Source organism: Kogia breviceps, chromosome 15, assembly GCF_026419965.1.
Source record: "Kogia breviceps isolate mKogBre1 chromosome 15, mKogBre1 haplotype 1, whole genome shotgun sequence".
Lineage (NCBI taxonomy): Eukaryota > Metazoa > Chordata > Mammalia > Artiodactyla > Physeteridae > Kogia > Kogia breviceps.
Window position 1 is genome coordinate 77004775 of NC_081324.1, and position 22186 is coordinate 77026960.

Below are 22186 nucleotides of genomic sequence, written 5' to 3' on the forward strand. Positions count from 1 at the left end.
TGATGGTGGATCCAGACAGCAGGCAACAGCTCCAAGAACACCTCAGATCATTCCTTTTTTTTTTTTTTTCAGCCAGTAAAGGTGGCATAGTAGGCAGAACAACGGTCCCCTGCAAAGATGTCCACCTCCTAATCCCCAGAACCTATGAATACGTCACCATGCATGGCAAAAGGGACTTTGCGGATGTGATTAACTTTAGGATCCTGAGATGGGGAGATTAACTTGGATTATCTGGGTGGGACCAATGGAATCACAAGATCCTTATAAGAGGGAGGCAGGAGGGTCAGAGTCAGAGGAGATAGGATGACGAGCAGAGTCAGAGTGATGCAATTGCTGGCTTTGAAGAATGGAAGGGAGCCGTGAGCCAAGGGACGTGAGCAGCCTCTAGAAGCTGGAAAAGGCAAGATTCTCAGCAGAGCCTGCAGAAGGAATGCAGCCCTAGGGATACCTCGATTTCAGAAGCTCTGATCTTCAAAACTGTAAGATCGTAAACTTGCATTGTCTGAAGCCACTGTATCTGTGGTCATTTGTTACAGCAGCAATCGCAGACTCATACTCTCAGTAAGGTTGGGCCATTCTCCAATCTCAGCCCTATAAGGAATGCGTGCTCACCTCACAGAAACATGTTAAAGAAAGGTGGTCAGTGTGGAGTATCAAACATGATTAATTTCTAATAATCATTCAGTTGCTAAAGTTTGGGGATCATTTCCTTAAAAAATTAAAATAGGCTTGTACATTTATTCATTCATCCAACAAATATTTACTGAACAGCCTCTGTGTACCAGGCTCTCTTCCCAATCTTGGGGATGCAGATAGGAATGGTCCAGACACGGAAATGACAGCCTCGTGGAGAGACACATAGTGACGAGGTAAACAACTAAATGACTTACATCATTGCAGATAGTGATGAGGGCCATGAGGACAATGAAGAGTAGGTCCGTGAAGGCTTCTGAGGAGGTGACATTCGAACTAAGATGAGCCCATGAAGCAGAGACCCCATGGAAAGCCCTAAGGTAGGAACTGGCTTGGTAGGTCAGAGGAATAGCAAGGCAACCAGTAAGACTAAAATTGAGAGAGCCCAGAGAGCCTGGTAGAAAATGAGGTCAATGAGGGACTAGAGACATATCATAAAAGGTCTTACTGACCACAGTAAGGAGTAGGATTTTAGTGTAAGTGAATGGGAAGCCATTGGAGGGTTTTCTACAGAGCTGAGTGATCCTTTATATAATGTTCTAAAAAGATCTTTGGTTATGATATCGTCACTCATATCATATCACCCTCAACTGCATTGCAGGATGCTTCCTTGAGGGTAAGAGAAACAAAGCAGAATTAGACCAGGAACTGATCCTAACCCTACCAACGTCCACAACAGAGTGTGTTCTGCAGGCCAGCATCTCCGGCCAGGCGTGCCAAGGAAAGAAACAGGGCCCTGGGTCAGTGACTCTCAACCTCTGTAACCCATGGACCCTTTTGCCATCAGAATCCATGGGTGGTTATTAAATATGCAGAGTCCTAAGCCTGCCCCAGACCAGTGAAATGAACATCTGTGAGCTGGGTCCTGAATCTTCCTACTTGAGAAGCATTTCGTGAGGTTCTAGGCCAAGGAGGGTTTGATCCCCACCGCCCACCTTAGGGAAGACATTGCAAGTAGAGGCAGAATCCTGAAGGCTCAAAGCAACAAGGGGCCAAAACAGTGTCAGGGTTACTTCCTATAGGTATCTCACAGCTTCCTCCCAATCCAGTTACCTCAAGGTTATACAAGGACCAAACTGGGGGAGGTTTACATGGGTTCTACCTAGTTATTTTAATTATGCCATCGAAAGGATAATTTGCACATAGAGACAAACATTTCTCAAATTCCAGTGGGCACACAGGTCCCCTGGGACTTTGTCGTAATGCGACCGATTCGGCAGGTCTGGGGCAGGGCCTGAAAATCTGAATTTCTAAGCAGTTCCCAGGCAATGTCAGTGCTGCTGGCCCGCGGACCACCTGCTTTGGACTAGCAAAGGGAGAGACATCCAAATCTGCCAACGGCCCTCAAATGGGTAAATCTCCAAGGGCTGATGGGTAACCATTACCCTCTTGTACACCCGAGTGGTTTCCCACATAAGAGCTGGAGTGTCAGTTTCCGTTCTGACACTAGTTGTGGCTTTGGGGATAAGTTACTTAATGACCACGCCCCCAGTTTCTCCATCAAAAAATGGGATAATGTATCTATCTCAGAGAGCTGTTATGAGGATTCAATGAGCAAATAAAAGAAAAGCATGGCATGTCGTAAGTGTGAACACAGTGAGAGTTATTGGTCTTAACATTTCCCTCCCTCTTTAGACATAGCCTCACAAAGCATCTAATATTTTTCTTCCATACCCTTTTGCCAAGCCTGGATTCTGGCACCTAGTAAGTACTCAATATGTCTGAGGAATGCATGAATGAATGAATGAATATAAGCACACCAAATCTATTTACCTTCCGAGTCACAGTCAAAGGAAGGAATAGGGAAAAGGGGAATTCACATTTGGTGGACACCGACTCTGCGTTGGGCAGGATGCCAGTTGCTTTTCATAATTATTATGGTTCATTCTCCCAAGAGAACCTCAGATGTAGGACATGGAAAATCAGCAGGTTGAGGCTTAAAGAGGTAAAGACACCTGCCCAAGATCCCGTGGCCATTAAGTGACTGAGGCAGGGTTCAAAGCCATTTCTAGCCAGGGCAGCTTTCCCTCACCAGCCCCACGACCCCAAACCTTCTCTGACCCGCAGAATTTCCCATTGAGAGAATTAGTCACAACTGGCTTTGATCAGCTGGGCGGCCAATGCAGTCCTAGTTCAGGGCATTTCTCTGGGGCCCTTATCTTTATTAACTGTGAATTTATCTCCCTGCAGAGATAGGGCTCTGGGTGAAGGGTCCCCCTGTCCACACCTGGGTGAGTCTTACCTGCTTCAAACAGGTCAGCAGGCAACTGGGAGCCTTGTAATTGCCTTCTTCCTCACCTCGCCCCCTCCCTCAAGTTCAAACCAGCACTGTAAACACGGTCTCCAAGACCAAAGGTATGGGAGGTGAGGCATCAGGGTATTAACCTGTAATCCCTTGATAAGACCAGAGCATTTCACAGCACCATAAATTAATTCCTGTCCTCCAGAGCCCTCGAGGAGTGCAGAAGGTGAAGAGCAAATGGAGAAATAAAGAGAGGCCAACAACTGCACAGGTAGAGCAGAGCAATGCTATCAGCGTAGCAGGAAGTCCTGCTGGTTGTCCCCTCCTAGCAGCTGAAACGTTTGGTCTGGACCATCCAGCACGGCCTGTGACATTCTGTGAATTCATGGCAGGCTTCACGGAGAAGAAAAAAGAAAACACTCTGAGAAGGGGCACGAGAGGGCTTGACCAACCTGTCCTGTATGGCATCACACTGTTCATCTCATGGCCAATGAGAGGGAAGTATGTGGCTTTCAGTCTTTCAACAAGGTGGAGATTCCCCCCCCGCCCAAATCAGGCCGAAATCCACCCTTGCAGAGTGAGCCTAGAACGAGTGGATAGTGATCTAAAAGCGTGCTTGAACTCATGTCAGCCTCATCGGTCAAAAGGTCGTCATCCTGATCTCGGGAGCCACCTCAGTACGAGCCCTTAAGATTCTAAAAGGTCCACCCATATGAAACTTGACAAATGGTTCAAAAGCCTTCCAGTCGACAACGATTCCTAATGAACAGAGTCATTTTGCAAGTACTTATTTGCAAGATTGTCTATAGCTACTTTTCTCACTTGTTTGCTTACTTTTAACAAATTTTCGGAATGCCCACCAAATGCCAATTATTGTAAGGCCCTGGGGATACTACAGTATCCCAGATGTAAATCCATGGCTTCCTGAAATTCCTGATCTAGTGGAGGATAAAGACGAGTCTACAGGAAACTATAATATACTGTGACAAATTATGTTATGGGAGCCAAGTCCTGGTGGGGTTTTGAACAAACCCCCATATGGGCTTGTTTTTGCTACCCAGCAAATCTCTCTCTCTGATCCTTCACCCATTTGGAGTCAGCATACACGTGGAAAATGCAAAATCATTTCATTATTAGCTAAAACCAATTTACAAGGTAATATTGCTGTTCTAATAACACATTCCACAGCCAATCATCAAATATATTTAGACTTTCTGCTTCTTAGGATGGTCTACTCATCAGCTCTCTTCCAATATAGATGGTATGAGATTGCCCGCACTCCAAAGGCTTTAAAAATATCATTTGAGTTGTTGAAAATAAAATGAAAATCTATCTAGCCATAGAAAAGAAGATGAGCCTTTAAGAGTCCAGCTTCGAGGAATTGTTTCAGGATCGAGATATGGTTAAATTCAAAGACTCATCTGGACCTGGAAACTATGTTTACCTCCCTAAGACAAGAAAGAAAGAAAGAAAGAGTGAGAGAGAGAAAGAAAGAAGAAAGGAAAGGAAGAAAGGAAGAGAAGGAAGGGAAGGGAGGGAGAGAGGAAGAAAGATAAAAAGGGACTCAAAAACCACAACCTGATTTTCAAAATCAGTTCACATAAACATGTGTGGACTTAAAATGAGTTGAAATCATTTTTGAATCAGAAGTCAGTAGAAGCCAATGTCTCAGACAGGTCTCCCAAATTGGTAAAAGAAAAACATGGTAATGCAGCCATCTATCCTAGGATCTATTTTCAGGAAGCTGGGTCGGGACTGCTGAAGCTGATGGAGACCACAGATGTGACCTGAGCAAGGTGGAGGGTAGGAAGAACAGGATACTTTAATGCCTTTGCTTCAGAAAAAAGACTGAAATGGGTTATCAAGACAACAACAATAACAATACATATTAGTAATGAGCCAAAGGAAACAGCTAGAAATAAACCTTTTCAAAATCATCTATTTAAAGAAAAATATGTAACAGATGTTAAATAGGAATGTTGGCTTAAATACATTGATGAGGGGTGGAAAGAGAGAGACAGAGAGAATTTGATCATGTGGTTTTAACTCCTATAGAAAACCTAGTCAAGGGAATCTGGGACCAAATTGCACACAGGTGCCTGGAAGAACAATGAAAACGTCTGAGAACCCAGTCAAGGAAATGATGGCAATGGTCACAGACTCTAATGTGCTGAATATTCTGGAATTGACTCTTTTACTTCAAAACTGTAACTTATCCATTCTTCTGTTTATCCATGCATTCATTCACTGCTCAGATGTCCATTATCTACACCCCAAGTACAGCAATGACACAAAACCAGTAGCAGCAGATAACATTTTATTTATCCCTCACCATGCTGCAAATATGGTTTTAAGTCCTTTACTTGTTATTAACCTATTTCATTCTCATAGCAACCCTACAGGGGGTACTAATATCCTCACTGTGCACAGAGGAAACTGAGGTACAGGGTATTAAGTGACTTGTCCAGGATCACACAGCTGGGAAGAGGGAAAATGTCAGCTCTAGATCCCTATCCCTGAAACACTGTGTTCTCTGTCTTTAGGTCCCTGGCATATATTTGGCATCAGTAATATTCTACCCTGACTCCATCCCTCCCACACTTACCCTAAGTAGAGATTGCTAATTGAGTGCTACACTCTTTCCACAGTTCTTGCATGAATCCTCTGAATCTTTCTTAACACACCACTCCATATAGTCACTACCAATCACTTGGCATTGGCATGGGTGATAAAGCCAGTTTGACTGAACCATTTAGGACTATTTGATTGCAAGCAACAGAAGCCGACTCTGGGTATCATAAGCTTAAAATGATATGGGGGGACTCAAGATGATTGATGGGTGTGTTCAGGAACCAGGAACTTCCTGGAGGCTTGAGAACAAGTATGCATATGACAGGTTTGTCTGGATACCTCCACTAAAATTAATGTGTTATAAGCATATCTTTTTCCCTGTCCTTGAGTCCTTCTGATCAAGATATAAATTCCCAGGAGAATGTCTATTGGTTTATTGGTGTAGATCATTGTCCACTAAAACAAGAAGAGTGCAGATGAGTAAAGTGCCCACAAAGGTAACGAAGGGGCTATATTAAGGGGGGAAAATTCTGGGAAGCCCAAAACCACATCGCCAGCACCACCACCAACTATCCACTGCAACAGATTTGATCTACGCAATTAACCTGGTCCAAGAATTCTAACAGGGCCATGCACTGCTGAATGGGTTATTTGGTTGGACAGCAAGTCATCACTAAAACAGTTCTGCTGACGATTATAAATCGAGCCTGGGTGACTTCACATGGGGAACTAACTCATCAACCAGAGAAGGAATTGGCCACGTCCAGGATGGGCCTTTGAAAGCCTCTGATGAAATCAGCCGGTTGATTAACGCAATTAGCACCATTAGGAAAGGAAGTCGTTAACCTAAATCAATTATCCACAGACATCTATCACACTAAGCATTCCTCTTTGTCTTGAGCGTATTTTATTGTTGGTGTTTCAGTGGTGATGGCCACTAAAAATAAATGATTATTGTTGATTTTCTATTGATATAGCTATTAATGTCTCGGTGCCTGTGTGTATAGGCCGCTTACATGTAGTGTACAGAAAATAGATGTACTAACAATAGGAAGTAAGTATTGACTCCCATTTGTCAATTCAGGAGGTAAATATTGACCAAAAAAAGCGCTACTAGCTTTCGAAGAGCTAAAAGGCAAAATGTTCATATCAGCTCGATTTTTCTTTAATTCTTTGTATCATTTATCTTCTGCAGTGCAAAGGTTCAGATGCTTGGATGTAATTCTTTATCTCTGCCTCGGCATCTAATTCAGCCTCCTTAATCGTGATTCTAATGCTCTTTGTGCCAGTCGGTTTCCATCTGTATGAAAGCTCCTCTGAACATCTCTACCACTTTACACTAGCAAATTTAAGTCTTCTGTACCAATCTTCCATACTAACCATGATATCATTTTCTTAAATCCAGCCTCAAATGCACAGAACAATTGTCTATGACAATGGCAATTCACATTTATTGAACTTCGGCCACCCAGACCTTTGCATAGATCTCTGGTGATTATATCCATCTTATGGAATAATAATAAGCTAATAATAGTTATTATTTATGTGCGAGGTATGAATTAATTCAAGTAAGAATCAATTCAAACTCTCAACTAGCTCTGAAGGTAACATTATTATGGCCATTTTACTGATGAGGAAACAGAGGTGTATAGGAAAGGTAAGTCCTAATATATACCTGGTAAATAAACGCAATTATTCTGAATATAATCCCTCCACCCCTGCTCCTACTTGTCCATGCTTCTCTGTATGTACTTACTGAAAGTTTTGTAGCAGGTGTCAAGTTTCAGGAATATATTTGTGCTCTCATAGAAACATGTCCTGGTGTGTAGCATGCCCACGTTTGTGTGTGTGTGTGTGTGTGTGTGTGTGTGTGTGTGTGTGTTTGCCCCAATTTCACCCCCAGATAAAAGGAACTGGAATGTATCAGTTCAGGAAATTTGCTAAGGTTATACACCCAACAAGTGAAGCAAGAGATTCAAACCAACCTCTGCCCCCAAACTTTCCTCTTTAGGGCGAGATAGAGTCTGGAAAAGTGTGGGCTTTTAAGAGAAACATAGTTTTTAAGCTTTTTGTTTTTGGAATGAACCACTGGATTTCTGTATCACAGCAGTGCCTAGAATTAGCACTACAGGAATAGAGATGACGTATAATGCCTATAATGCTTTATGCTCTGACTGGGGCCTGGAATATGATTGCAACACCTAGAAATATCTGCTTGATTGATTGGAGTGACTAGATTCAACAGGTCAAGTAAGCCTAGGCTGGGGAGGGAAGGAAGGTTGCTGAGGGCAACCAGGGAGCATTAATATGAAGAAAATCACAAGAGGGAGAAGCGCCAATTGTTCCAAGCATGTTGGCTGGCTGACGGTGCCCGAGAAGGTCAGACTTTCACAGAGTCATCAAAAGGAGGTTTAAACACAGCAAACCCGAAAGGCAAGCTGGGCTTTCCCTTGGGAGTTGAATTGCCAAGAACTTATTTCAAAATATCTTAGACTTTCTGCCAAGACAACACTTCTTCGGCTGGTTAATTAAAACTGGGTGTCAGCGGTGCTTCAAAATCACGAGGAGAGGTGTCAGCTTCAGGGCATGCTTGGGAAACCTCACAGGTTTTGATCTCAGGAAGGAGTTGCTTAAGGGCTCCGGGTACCTCTTGGTAAAACAAACTGGGGAAGAGGGGTGGGAGGGAGGGAGGAGAATGGAAAGGGAGGAGGCCACTGAGACAGGGACTCAGGATCGATTTATTCCTTCAAGTCACTTAGAATCACACCCCAATTTCTCTGGAAAGATTGAGCTTCCAAAGTGAAAGTTCCATCTCACTTTTGGTTATTGTTCCTATTAAAAGTTCTTTAAAGACAATTACTACCTGAAAATCCCAGATCACCATGTATTGCTTTGCCCTCAGAAATAACTTAATTAGCTAGGTGGTTAGTTGGATGGTGTGGGAAGTACAATAATCCCCCTCCCCCAAGAGATCTATTTCCTAATCCCTGGAATCCCAGGGACCTGTGAATATGTTAGTTTATGTGGTAGAAGATTTTGCAAGAGTGATTAGATTAGAGATTTTGAGATGAGATTATTCTTGATTATCCAGATTGCGCCCTAAATGTAATCATAGAGGTCCTTCTAAAAAGGAGGCAGGAGAGTCAGAGAGAGGAGATATGATGATGGAAGCAGAGGTCGGAGTGACATAGGGCTACAAGCTGGGGTATTCAGGCATCCCCTGGGAGCTGAAAAAGGCAAGAAACAGATTCTCCCTTGAGCCTCCAGAACATGTACAACTCTGCTGACACCTTGATTTGAACCTCGTAGGACCCATTTTGGACTTCTGACTTCCAGAAGTGTAAGATAGTGGATTTGTATCATTTTGAGCTACTAAGTTTGTGGTGATTTGTTACAGCGGCAAAAAGAAACTAACACAGACGTTGACCTCATTTTTTTTCCTTTGGGAATGACTTGAGCTCACTTCCAGTGACACATAAAATGCAACAAAAATAACCAAAGGTATAGTTGGTTTAGGAGATTTTTTTCCTGAAAAACAGACAAGACCATCGAGTTTGAGGGATAAAACATCAGAGAAAGAAGTATCTCCACGGTGACCCATCCATCTGCTAGGTACCTGTCCGGCTCTCAGCTTCCTGGCAGCCAACATGAAAAAGACGAATCAGAAAGCTGTGCGATTCTCAAGCCTGCACAAAACCAAGCCAATTGCTCAGAAGAACAGCTATGCTTCGTATTAAGACCTGGAAACCGCCTTTTCTTGGGGTCCCCATCAACATCTTCGCTGTGTGATGAAATGGAACAGAAGTTACCTGACCATGCATTCCCTCCCCACCGACGCCTGGGACATCGCTACGGTCTGGAAGCTGAGACACGGAGATGAAAGGTAGTCCCGGGGACAAAGTGCCTGTAGCCTGAGGGGAAAAGCGAAATAATAAATATGATGCAGTTAAATGGGGGTGATCAAATTGGGGAGGCTGAGAGAAGCCCAGAAGAGACACCTCCCCCAGCCTGGGTACAGTGAGGAGGAATTGCTTCCAATGGTATCCAGGTTGAGTCTTGAAGGCTGGAGAGGGGTAACCAAGGTAAGCAAGCAGAGAATGGGTGTATGTGTGTGTGGAGGGGAGGAGGTATGGGGGAGGCTGAAGACATTGTAGGAAAAAATGGAGTAAATAAAGATACATGGGAACTAGGGGTGCCCAGCAACTGTGCTGAATTATGTAGATCACCCCCACCAAGATTCCAGGGAAGGGGCAGAGGGTGGAGGGCGCAGGCCTGGGAGGTAGGGAAGGGTCAGATGCTGCCTAAAGAGTTCCTACTTCTAATACGCTTCCCTACAGAAGAGAATCACAGGTGCTGCTCAAAACACTCCCTCATAGCATCTTCCACTAGAATAACATTCTAGGGAAGAACTTGAGCATAAAAACTGACTATTGCTTATTGAGCAGAGACTATGTAGCCTTCATTCAGTAGATACCATCATTTCTCTCATTTGACAGAGAAAGGAGTCCAAATGGACTTTCTCAGCATCACACAGCAACAAAGGGGCCCAGTAGAAGTTGAACTGGGTCTGTCCCCTTCCTAAGTAGGAAGACCCATCAGATATCAGGAGATTAGGGTTTAAAGAAAAGTCAAGGTAGAGTTCCTCCTCACCCCCTACCTTGAAATGACTACCACGGATAAGAGAGAATTTCTACAATGAACATTCATTCATTCATCCATTCAGTAAATATTTATTCAGGGCTTACTATGTGCCGGGCACTGTAGATAAAATAAAGAACCAAACAGGCAACATCCTTGAGCTTTTCGGAGCTTAGATTTTGGGGGGGAAAGATAGCAAATGCACAAACAAATAGAAGGATAATAGGTCGGGCAGTGATAAATGCTACGCAATACATAAATCTGGGCAAGAGTGAAAATCCACCGTAGTGATTATGCTGTGGTAGAATGGGGGTGAGGGAGGAAAAGGAGCTGGGTTTTAGCTCTTCAGTGGTGGGCTCACGGGGGTTTATTATTTTATAATCAGGCTTTCATAATTATATAAATGCTACGTATATTCTTTGGGGCATGTCAAATGTTAACTGACAAACACTTTAGAGGTTTAGGGGATGCTATTTTACACTGGTGGTCAGGAAAGCCTCCCGGTTGAGTTTGCATCTGAGCAGAGATGTGAAGGAAGTGGGAACTTGTGCCATATCTGCGAGAATAGCATCCAGGTAGTGGAAACAGCAGGTGGGAAGACCCTATGTGCTTGGAATTTTGCACAAATCAATGGTAGGAACAAACCTTGGAAGCACAGAGCTTCCCAGGATATCCTCCTGATAGATAAAGATGTTCTCTGTATTTCATATTCTTCCTCATTATTCCCAGGGCTTCAAAGGAGATAAGAAAAAGCCATTAATCCGCGCATTCATTTATTCACTAGACATTCGTTAAACACCTGCTGCGTGATTATTACTGGTGATAAAAACAGTGAAAACATGGACCATGCCTTTAAAGCGTTTATAGGAATCGAGGGGAGGAAATTGGGGAAGATGGAGGCGAGACTAGATGTTCATCTCGCCCCTTCCTAGGACCCTCACACATGAACTTGATTTGAGTTCTTCTAACCTCAGCTAATATGACAGGGTACCAAGTCTTGGCTGAGAAAGCTCTCCCAGGTCAGGTAATTAGTCATGACTCAACCATCAGAGACTTTCCCGTTCCCGGCAGGTGGCTTTCGCACCTTGTAAGGAGCCATGCACGGTAACGTTTCCAGCCAGCGTTGGCCCAGAAAGTGCCAGGGTGCACATGAGTTATCTGCACCCAAGGTTTGCTCAAGCACCTGCTTTGTATAGTGACAGACAGGATCACGTTTAGGACATTCCACCAGAACTACAGATTCCCAGGAGAATTAGCACAAACTTCCCAGCTCTCTACCCACTATCAACTGCTAGAGAAATCACAGGAGAATGAGGTAAAGAAAGTGGTTTGTACAAAATGGAAAATTCTGTACATCTAGTGTAAAGATTTTCCTAGGACCTATGGTGTCAAAGAAGGTTGCATTACCAATAATAACCCCAACTTTGGGGGCTACTCTCCCCACTTGCTCAAGCAAGAGCTTAGCTGTGTGTATACTGAGCTGTCCTTGCCCCCAGGTTTCTTGAAGAGTCCACAGGAGTACCTCACACATGGATAAAAACAGGTCAACTGATTTGCTCAAAAAGCTAAACATAGAATTATCATAGGAGCCGGCATTTCCACCTGTAAGGATATACCCCCCCCCGTCAAAGAAACTGAAAACAGATACTCAGATAAATGCTTGTACATAAATGTTCATAGCAGCATTATTCACAATCGCCAAAAGGTGAAGAAAACTCACATGTCCATGAATCGGTGAATGGATAAACAAAATGTGGTATTTTCATACAATGGGATATTATTCATAAAAATTAATGAAATTCTGATACATGGTACAACATGGATGAACCTGGAAAATATGATGGTAAGTGATACACGTCAGATACAAAAGGTCGCATATAGTATAATTCCATTTATATGAAATTTCCAGAATAGATAAATCCTTAGAGACAGGAAGTGGAAATGGGGAGTGACTGCTTGACGGATACAGGCTTTTCCTTTGGGATGATGACATACCTTTGAACTAGATAGAGGGGGTAGTAGCACAACAGTGTGAATGTACTGAGGGTTTCTGAATTGTATACTTTTAAATGATTAATTTTGTGGTATGTGAATTTCACCTCAATTGAAAACAAATGGTCAGCTTACTGGCTGCTACGATTTTCTCACTGTGCTGTGGACACCCATTGGCCACTGCCAGGTAACCATTGGGTTTCACCACGTTTGTTAGCTACAACTTGCTTTTGCCAGCATCAGTTGGGTGCCACTATCTCCTGTCGGGTAACCTGCACAGCTGAAGACCTGGAGTTCTAGAAAGACCAAAGTGTCCAATCCCTGTATTCTACACACTTCACTTGGATTTGATTTTGAGCAAAATGCAGGCAGGAGTCACTTAGAAACAGGAGGATATGCAAAGCAAATGGTAGATGTTTGGGTCTCACACTAAACCTACACCAGAGCCCTTTCAACTTAGAACCTGCTAGAATGATTAGCCCTTTGCCATCTGTAAGGCTGCATGAAAGCCAGTCTGTCTGTTGAAAGACTCCTGTAGGCCCACCCCAGCTCAAGCCTCAAGCTCTCCCTGTCCTTTGATAAAGCCAGATCTGCTTCTACGGATGCGCGACAGGGGAATAATGGACACCTGCTAAGAGAATAAGAGAACTTTGCTGGGGGAGGGGGAGCGACGCTAGATACAAGCACTTTGCACTGTACATCATCTGTACGGATGGTAGAGAATGAATTATTTCTTCCCAATTCGGCGCCATCATCCATCACAGTCAATTTGCAGCCCATCTGGAAGGTTTCAAAAACCCGAGAATGGGATCAGAGTCACAAAACAGTCACAGCAACAAGCCTTTCTAAATGGATGATATAAATACAAACATAAAAAGAGTTCCCTGTTTAGAGGAATTTACCCTGTGCTGTGCCTTCCACTCGAGTTCCCTCATTGAATCCTCTCAACAAACGTATGAGGTGGGAACTATAATCATTCCCATTTTGCAGATGAGAAAACCAGGGCTCAGAGATCAATGGAATTCCTGTGGTCACACAGGTAGAAAGTGGCGGATTTAAGATGTGGAGGTAGATGGCATTGACTTATCCACTCCCAGAATAACATTTCTAAATTATGAAAGGAGACGAGGATTCCATTGAAAGAGAGCACTCAATCCCTAGAACCCAAGCACAAGGACAATCACGCCCGAAGATGCTAACCTGTCCCTTCCTTCTAAGGGCGACTTGCGCCTCCTGACTCCATCCTTCTTCTTGCCACTCTTAAGAATTCCTTTCTGGGGCTTCCCTGGTGGCGCAGTGGATAAGAATCCACCTGCCAATGCAGAGGACACGGGTTTGAGCCCTGGTCCGGGAAGGTCCCACGTGCCACGGAGCAACTAAGCCCATGCGCCACAACTACTGAGCCTGCGCTCTAGAGCCCGTGAGCCACAACTACCGAGCCCACGTGCTGCATCTACTGAAGCCCTCATGCTCTAGAGCCCGTGCTCCGCAACAAGAGAAGCCCCTGCAATGAAGAGTACCGCTATGAAGAGTAGCCCCTGCTTGCCGCAGCTAGAAAAAGCCCGCGTGTAGCAACGAAGACCCAACACAGCCAAAAATAATAAATAAATAAAAATAAATAAATTTATTTTAAAAAAAGAATTCCTTTCTGGAGGCATTTATGGAGCACCTACTGGGGTCCAGGTGCTGGGGAGACAGAGGTGAATGGAACGGGGTCCCTGCTCACAAGGAGCTCACACTTGAGCAGGGATGAAGGATGGGTACCCAACAGTGATGCGAATCATAATCTTTTTGCAATCCTCACGTCAAAGATCAGTGATCGCAGATCCATCGCAAATATAATAGTAACGAAAAAGTTTAAAATATTGCAAGAATCACCCAGATGTGACACAGAGACAGGAAGTGAGCAAATGCTGTTAGAAAAATGGCGCTGATAGATTTTGCTTGACTCAGGGTTGCCACCAACCTTCAATTTGTAAAACAAAATATCTGCGAAGCACAGTAAATGCAACGAAAGGAGGGATGCCTGTATTTGGTTTGAGGCTTCTAGAGTCAGAAGGGAGGTTTTGTTCGTTTGTCTGTCTTTGTTGGTTTGTTTCTCTTTTACAGAAATTCTCTCCCTGGGGAGAAGGAGAGAAAGCCAACAGGATGATATTCCTAAGAGTCAGCACTCAGCCTCCCCCGTCCACAAGCAACAGAGGAGACCCCTCTGCCTGCCCGCTTCCCCTGTCCCTAGGGATCTCTGGGAATCAGGTTGAATGACAGTGCCAGCTGAGATGTCCTGGGGGTTTCGAGGTAGCAGTTGCTTCCTGCCCAGTGGGAGCCCAAAACACAGAGGAATGCTGGAAGGAAACCTCCCAGGCGGGTGGGCGGCCCCTCAAGGAGCCAGGGAGGGCTGAGAAGGGAAGCTCTTCCTCCCTCTGCAGGAATATAAGTATCCCTGGCCTCAGACATCTCGGCCACTCATCTCTGCTTCATCAATGCCCAGGATCTCTGACTTGGCCTCACTTCCTTGGTGAGCTGGGCCACACACTGGGGGTGCAGAACAGAGGGGGTTGGGGGTCAAGGTGGTCCAAAGCTTCCTATCAGAAGGCATCTGGCCTCAGCCCCTTCCGAGGCAGGACAGGTGGCATGTGGGTTGACCAGGCATCCCAGGGTTTGTTTGTCTACCTGCTCAGACCATGCCCCCGCCCCCGCCCCGAGCGGGGAGGCCTGTCAGATCTGGAAGTGACAAAAGAGTGAGCTAGAAGTAGAGATGGGCCCTCATCTTCCCTGCCCCGCCAGGCAGCATGGAGGGGAAGGAAGCCGGCATGCAAGGCCCAGGCACGGAGCACCTGTTCTGCTGCCACAGAGATGGGTCCTTGCTACCTCCCATCGTGCAAAAGCAAACTGAGGCCTGGAGAGGTTCAAGCACCTGACTGAGGTCACACCGAGAATAAGAAACAGAGTTGGGTTCCCGTTTGATCCAGGGAGGACTGAACGAACCAGTAGATGGATAGATGAACGCATGACTTCAGACCTAGAAACCACACAAGGCTAGCTCTCAAAACTGCATGATCAGTGCACCCATGTTCACAGCAGCATTATTCACAATAGCTAAAACACGGAAGCAAATGAATGGATAAGTCAACTGTGGGTTATGCATACAACGGAATACAATTCAGCCTTAAAAAGGAAGGGAATTCTCACACAGGCTACAACAAGGATAAACCTTAAGGACATCATACTAAGTGAAATAAGCCGGTCACCAAAAGACAAATGCTATATGAGGTACTTAGAGAAGTCAAAATTATAAAGGCAAAAAGTAGAATGATGGTTGCCAGGGGCTGGGGGGAGGGGAGGATGGTGAGTTATTATTTAACAGGTAAGAGTTTCAGATTTACAAGACGGAAAGCACAATGAGTCTGGATGGTGGTGACAGTTGCACAACAATGTGAATTTATTTAATACCATTGGACAATGCACTTAAAAGTGGTTAAGATGGTACATTTTATGTTTTATGCATCTTAACACAACCGAAAAAAAAAAAAAAAAGGAAAAGAAATGAATGATCCACAGCAGCCTTGTATTGGTTAGCTGTTGCTGTGCAACCGATTGTCACAAGGTCTGTGGACCAGGAATCCAGTCCCGGTTTAGCTGAGTCATCTGTTTCAGGCTGCAATCAAAATGCCGGGCAGAGCTGAGGTCTCATCTGAAACTCAACTGGGGAAAGATAGCCTCCTGGTTGATGCGGTCACGGGAAGAATTCAGTTTCTTGCGTCCTGTTGGAGCAAGAGCTTCGGTTTTGTGCTGGGTGTCAATCAAAGGCAGCTTTCCCAGCATGGCTTCTGGCTTCCTCAAAGCCAATGAGGGAGAGCGTCTAGTCACTGAATGAAGTTACAATCCAATCGCCAGCAATGTCATCATGGAAGTGACATCCTATCCCGCTGCTTGATTCTACTTGTTTAGAAGGAAGTCACAGGTCCTGCTTATCTTCATGAAGAGAGGTTTATGCAACGGTGTGAACAACGAGAGGTGCGGACCACGGGGGCCACCTTGGAGTCTGTCCTCCATAATTATCATAACCAGATCATCATCTCTGTTTCAGACACTGGGACATTATAAAATCTCACTCCCTTACTCTAAGAGATGAGCTTAGAGAAGTGGGCAGGGGTCACCCGGGTCTCGCAGGCCTTGGCAAGATACAGATAAAAATAAAGATTTTTATGCCAATCTTAAAGCAATGGGCGTCATAGATGAATTTTAAGCAGTGAGCTGACGTAGTCAGATCTGTGAGTGGCTTTTTAAAGTATTATTTGTAACTGCAATAAAAGACATGTAACAAAATCTACCATCTTAACCACTTTTAAGTGTACACTTCAGTGGCATTAGGTACATTCACATTGCTGTGCTGCCATCACCACCATCCATCTCTAGAACGTCTCACCTTGCAAAACCGAAACTCCATATTCCGTTAAAACAGCGACTCCTCGTTGCCTCCCCTCCCCAGCCCCTGGCAACCACCATTCTTCCTTCTGCCTCTGTGAATTTGACTCCTCTAGCTACCCCATATAAGTAGCATCATACAGTATTTATCTTTTTGTGACAGGCTTATTTCACGGAGTATAATGTCCTCAAGGTTCATCCATGTTGTAGCATGTGTCCGAATTCCCTTGCTTTTAAGGCTGAATACTATTGCACTGTATGGATAGACCATCTTTTGTCTGTCCGTTCATCTGTCCATGGATACTTGGGTGGTTTCCACCTTTTGGCTATTCTGAACACGGGTGTGCAAATATCAGCTCGACATTCTGCTTTGACTTCTTCCGGGTAGATACCCGGAAGTGGAATCGCTGGATCACACGGCTGCTCTGTTTGTGATTTTCGGAGGCACTCCCCAGATCTGGGTCTTGGCAAAGGGCACCCTGGTGGCTCTGTGCAGAATGGACCAATAGGAGGCAAGGGTGAGCACTAGGTGACCCATCCAGAAGCTGCTATGGTTGTGCCCGTTCGGGAAAAAGAAGACGGGGGCTCCGTCCAGACGGGGGCTGCCGACAGCCAAGGTGAACATGCCTGGAATGCGAATCATGGCTTTCCTAGGAGGTGCGGGACTCGGACTCACAGAACAGCTTTTTTTTTTTTTTTTTTTTTTTTTTTTTTTTGCGGTATGCGGGCCTCTCACCGTTGTGGTCTCTCCCGTTGCGGAGCGCAGGCTCCGGACGCGCAGGCTCAGCGGCCATGGCTCACGGGCCCAGCCGCTGCACGGCATGTGGGATCTTCCCGGACCGGGGCACGAACCCGTGTCCCCTGCATCGGCAGGCGGATTCTCAACCACTGCGCCACCAGGGAAGCCCCACAGAACAGCTTTTTAGGGAAGGGCAAGGAGATTGCTGAGATGAGCCGGAAGTTTTCTACCTTCAGCGGGTGACCTTTCACGGCGGTGAATCACACGGGCTTTGAGGCCAAACAACTTGGGTTGAAATCCGAACTCTTGCCTCTTCTCCCTGAGCCTCAGTTTCCTCACTTGTGGAAGGGATGTAATAATACCCATTTCTTGGAGATTGTGAGGATCGAATGTGATCATTCGAGGGGGCGGGGCCTGATTAAAGTAAATGCTCGGTAAAATCTAGATGAATACGAGACCCCTACCAAAGCTACAATGATGTCGGATGCCTAGCCTGTCTTCACACAGCCCTCGGCCAGGAAGGTTGGGGTGGTAGTGCCACGTGTCCCAAGCTCCCTGTGGCATCAGCGCCGTCACTCGGGTGGTCCAGGGAGTCAGGACTGAAGGGCGCCCTCTTCGTAGCTTTTCGGACACCTTCTGCATCGCCCCCATCCATCACCTGACCTCTTGCCTTGGTCCCCTCCGGTGACTGACAGGCTCCTGAATTATAGAAAAGGGCGAGAGGTATTTATATCTCCTCTTGAGCCTCACCCCCTCCTGCCAGAGGAGTGGGAAGGTCTTTCCGTGCAGGGGAAATCTATAAAGTCCTAGAAAGAACCATTTTTTTCTGCCGTTCTCAGCACCCTCCTTTAGCTCTGTTCCCCCTCAGAGGACAGCTGCCTCACGCTGTCTGTCCAGGTGGAGGGGGGCGGGAAGGGAAGGAAAGCGGGGAGAGAGTGGGGGAGGGGAGGTGCCACCTGCCCGTCTCCATCAACTCTGCACCCTCCTCTTGCTGCCTCCTCAGAGCAAGCACTTTCCTCCTTTCATCTGTGTGTCGCAAAAGAGCCAACCCTTCAGACGTTCGTCATCTGCCTCTCTGTCTCCTCCTTCAATACCCTGAATCATCCTCTCCTTCTAGTCAACTCAAAGCAAGCACACACTACTCGGACCTGGTTCTGAGCACTCAGGTTCACCGATGGCCTCAGTGTCATGGTTCTGTGTATGAGCTATGAAATACGACTGTCCGGGCTTCAAAGCCTGGCTCTACCACTTACTAGCTGTGTTCATTTTGGACAAAATACCTTATGACAAGGTGCCTATTTCCTCTTGTTATGGGTTGAATGATGTCCCCCCCACCCCAAATTTCATAGGTTGAAGTCCTGACCCCTCAGTACCTCAGTCTGTGACCTTATTTGGAAATAGGGGCATTGCTGATATAATCAGTTAAGATGAAGTCATGCTGGAGTAGTAGCTGGGCCTCTAATCCAATACGACTGGCATCCTTATCAAAAGAAGTTTGGACACAGGCATGCACGTACGGACGACATGATGTGAAGATCGGAGTTGTGCTGCCACAAGCTAAGAAACTACTAGATGCTGAGAGAGAGGCCAGAAACACATCCTTCCCTAGTGCTTTCAGAAGGAGCACAGCCCTGCAGATGCCTTGATCTTCAGCTTCTAACCCCCAGAACTGTGATAGAATACATTTCTGTTGTTCAAGCAAACCAGTTGGTAACATCATTATACCCATTTTACAGATGGGGAAACTGAGGCAAGGGGGAAGCTGAGCAGATGTTACCTGTCCCAAATCATACAGCTAGGAAGTGGCAGAGCTGGTTTTTTTTTTTTTATTTTTTTTATTTATTTATTTATTTTTGGCTGCATTGGGTCTTCGTTGCGGTGTGTGGGCTTCTCATTGTGGTGGCTTCTCTTGTTGCAGAGCGTGGGCTCTAGGCGCGCGGCCTTCAGTAGTTGGGGCACGCAGGTTCAGTAGTTGTGGCACCCAGGCTTAGTTGCTCCACGGCATGTGGGATCTTCCTGGACCGGGGCTCGAACCCGTGTCTCCTGCATTGGCAGGCGGATTCTTAACCACTGTGCCACCAGGGAAGCCCCAGAGCTGGGATTCTGAATGCACCCAGTAAGGCTCCCACCTGCCATGATAAGAGGTCTGGCTCACTGGGGTATCCACAGGTCAGGGGGAAAAATCTTCCAACTCAACCTCGCAAAGACACTCTCTGAATACGGTCCCTCCTGTGCACATCTAGTGGTTTCCACTGAAAGCATTTCCCCAGGGCCTTCAGAGCAGCTCCTTGGCTCTCCAAAAGTCCCCAGCTGGGGCCTTCCTTCCTGTTTTAAGAAGTGAAAGCAGAGGGGCACCAGGCCGGGCCCAATATAGTTCCAGATCTAAATTTAACAACAATAACAGGGCTCCAGGCTGACCCTGCAGAGAAGAAAGGGGAGAAGGGAAAGAGAAAAAAAATAGCAACATCTAATTCTTCACAAATTAGGACAATAATAAAAGTTCCTTTCAAGTGTCAGGGCATATTCTTAGCCATAACGTAACACCTAAATCAAGTCCAGGTTGCAAAAATGGCATAATAGCAGGAAGCCAGGCTACAGGCCTAACTTCCTCCGGGGAGACAGGGGACCTAGGGGGTGTCGTAGGCTGGGCGGGCAGGGATGGAGCCAGGCAGGGCCTGACTCACTGGGAGGCGCACACCTCTGTCTGGCCTCCCACCAAGTTCCATCTGGGTCGCCCACTCAGCCCCTCCTGCTTGGGCCTTTGGAGCCAGAGCTCTCAGAGGTCATCAGCGCGTCTCTCGCCCACCTTCCCAGTCGGTCTTCTTGGCATAGCCCAAGTGCAAGTCGAAAATGCAAGTTGGAGAGGGTAACATGAGAATGCATCTCTAGACCAGCAACTGCCGAGGCACAGTGAACTGAGGGCCCCAGCTGCTGGGCTCTGAAAGCCACCCTGCATTTGCTGGGAGGCCACAGTTCCCACGGGCCGTGGCTCCTGGGGGCCGCATTTAAGCCAATGTCTAAAATTGACAAGGACACTTGTCAATTGGCAGGTCTGTTCCAGGGAGACATGAAGTTCCTCTGACAGCTCTAGGCCTCCCTACAGCTTTCCCGAATCTTCCTCAGTCTGCGTGGCAGCCAGGGATGCTGCCATCCGGCCTTTTCTCCCTGTCTCCTCACTCAGATTCAGACCTGCACTGAAGTTCAACAGCTCTCCCTGCCTGTTCTGGCTATCTCTACGTGCTCTCAAACAGGCACTTCCCCTAATTAAATCCCTGCACAGTTAATCCCATCTTGGTATGTGCTTCTTGCAAAGGTCCAGACGAATACATAGAATCATATCCCTTCCCAGCATAACATGCTTCCAGGAGCTTCTTGTCTCACTGGAGGAAAATCCAAATTCCTTACTCTGGCCTCCATGGCCCCTGCCACCTCTCTGACCTTGACTTCTAATCTCACCCCCCTGCCTCAATAGTCTTCTTGGTGTTCCTTGAACGTCCAAAGTTGTTTTTGCTTCAGGGCCTTTGCACCTGCTACTCCTGCTGCCTGGACCTCTACTCCTCAGGCCTGGAGGCTTCCCACTCATCCTCCAGGTCTCAGCTCAAATGTCACCTCCTCCGAGAGGCCTTCCTTGACCCACTTGATTGAAACAGGCTTCCTGTCTCTGCTCCCTAATCAATAGCTATTTCTGAGACTGAGAAAACACATCACTGTGTTCTTAGATGATTTGTCTGACAGCCCTTCTTGAAAGTAAGCATCTAGAAATATCATAAGAGCCAGCATTTACTGAGGACTGACCAGCGGCCAGACATTCTTCTAAGAGCTTCCCATGTTTAACTCATTCAATCCTTCCCAAGCCCCTGTGAGATGTAGGTACTGCTCATATTACAGACGAGGAAACCGAGGCACAAGGCATTTAAATGAATTCCCTGGGATCATACAACTAGTAGACAGGAGAGCAGGATTTGGATCAAAGCCGTCTGGCTCCAGAATCCACACCCTTTTCCAGGACACAGTTTTGCTTCCCACGAAGAGAGAATACCTTTGAGTACTAACAAGGACCGCCATGCCTCATCCTGTAACAAAACTGAACAGATTTGTTGCATGCTTCCTACAGAACAGGTGTTGACATGAGTCACCTTATGGCCTTTTCATGAGGACCTTGGAAGGTGGGACTTGCTTATTCTCCATTTGTCCTCTCCCCCTATACTCCACCCTTCTCTGCCCTGCTCTGTGCCCCAGAAACTGACCTGTATCCCTATGGACTACATTTCCCAGTATCCCGTGTGCTCTGGTTTCTGGTTGGGATCATCCAATGCGAGGCAGTGGCCAAAGGTCAAGGGGTAAAAGGAAAGAGGCTGGGGTATCTCTTCCCTGTTTTCTCTCCAATTCGGGATCACATCACTGGCAGGGGTTGTGTCCCTCCCCACTGCAGCTCCTGCCAGGTGGCTCATCCACCGCCACCCCAGCCCTCTTTGGGCTCCTGAAACCTCATTTCCTTACGCCTTGCTCCTTCAACCCACAGAGAGTGACAGCTCCCCACTGTTGCCAGACTCTGGGAGCCTTAGCATCCCTCGTTTGTTCACTTCTGCCCACCCCTCTCTAAGTCACCCCTTGATGAAACTCTCACAGTTGGAACCATCCAGGGTAGATTCTATTTCCTGCAGAGACTCTGACTGGTATGCAAGCGTTAGGACTCCCCATTTTACAGGTGAGGAAGGAGGCTCAGCAACTAGAGGCCACCAGCCCAAGGTTGCAGGGATGGCTAAAAGCAGAACCCAAGTATGCTTGCTCTCAATGTCCCTGCTCCGTTCTTTCTTACCAAGGCCCACTTGAACCTAGTGGTTAAGCACACGGGCTCTGGAGTCCCTTTGACCTCGGTTCGAGGC

General features: G+C 46.3%; 1 long non-coding RNA gene across 2 annotated transcripts in view; it reads right to left on the reverse strand.

Moving 5' to 3' along the window:
- Window positions 1–22186, reverse strand: part of LOC136792666 (uncharacterized) — a 144722-nt gene that overhangs the window by 56808 nt on the left and 65728 nt on the right. The window lies entirely within an intron of this gene.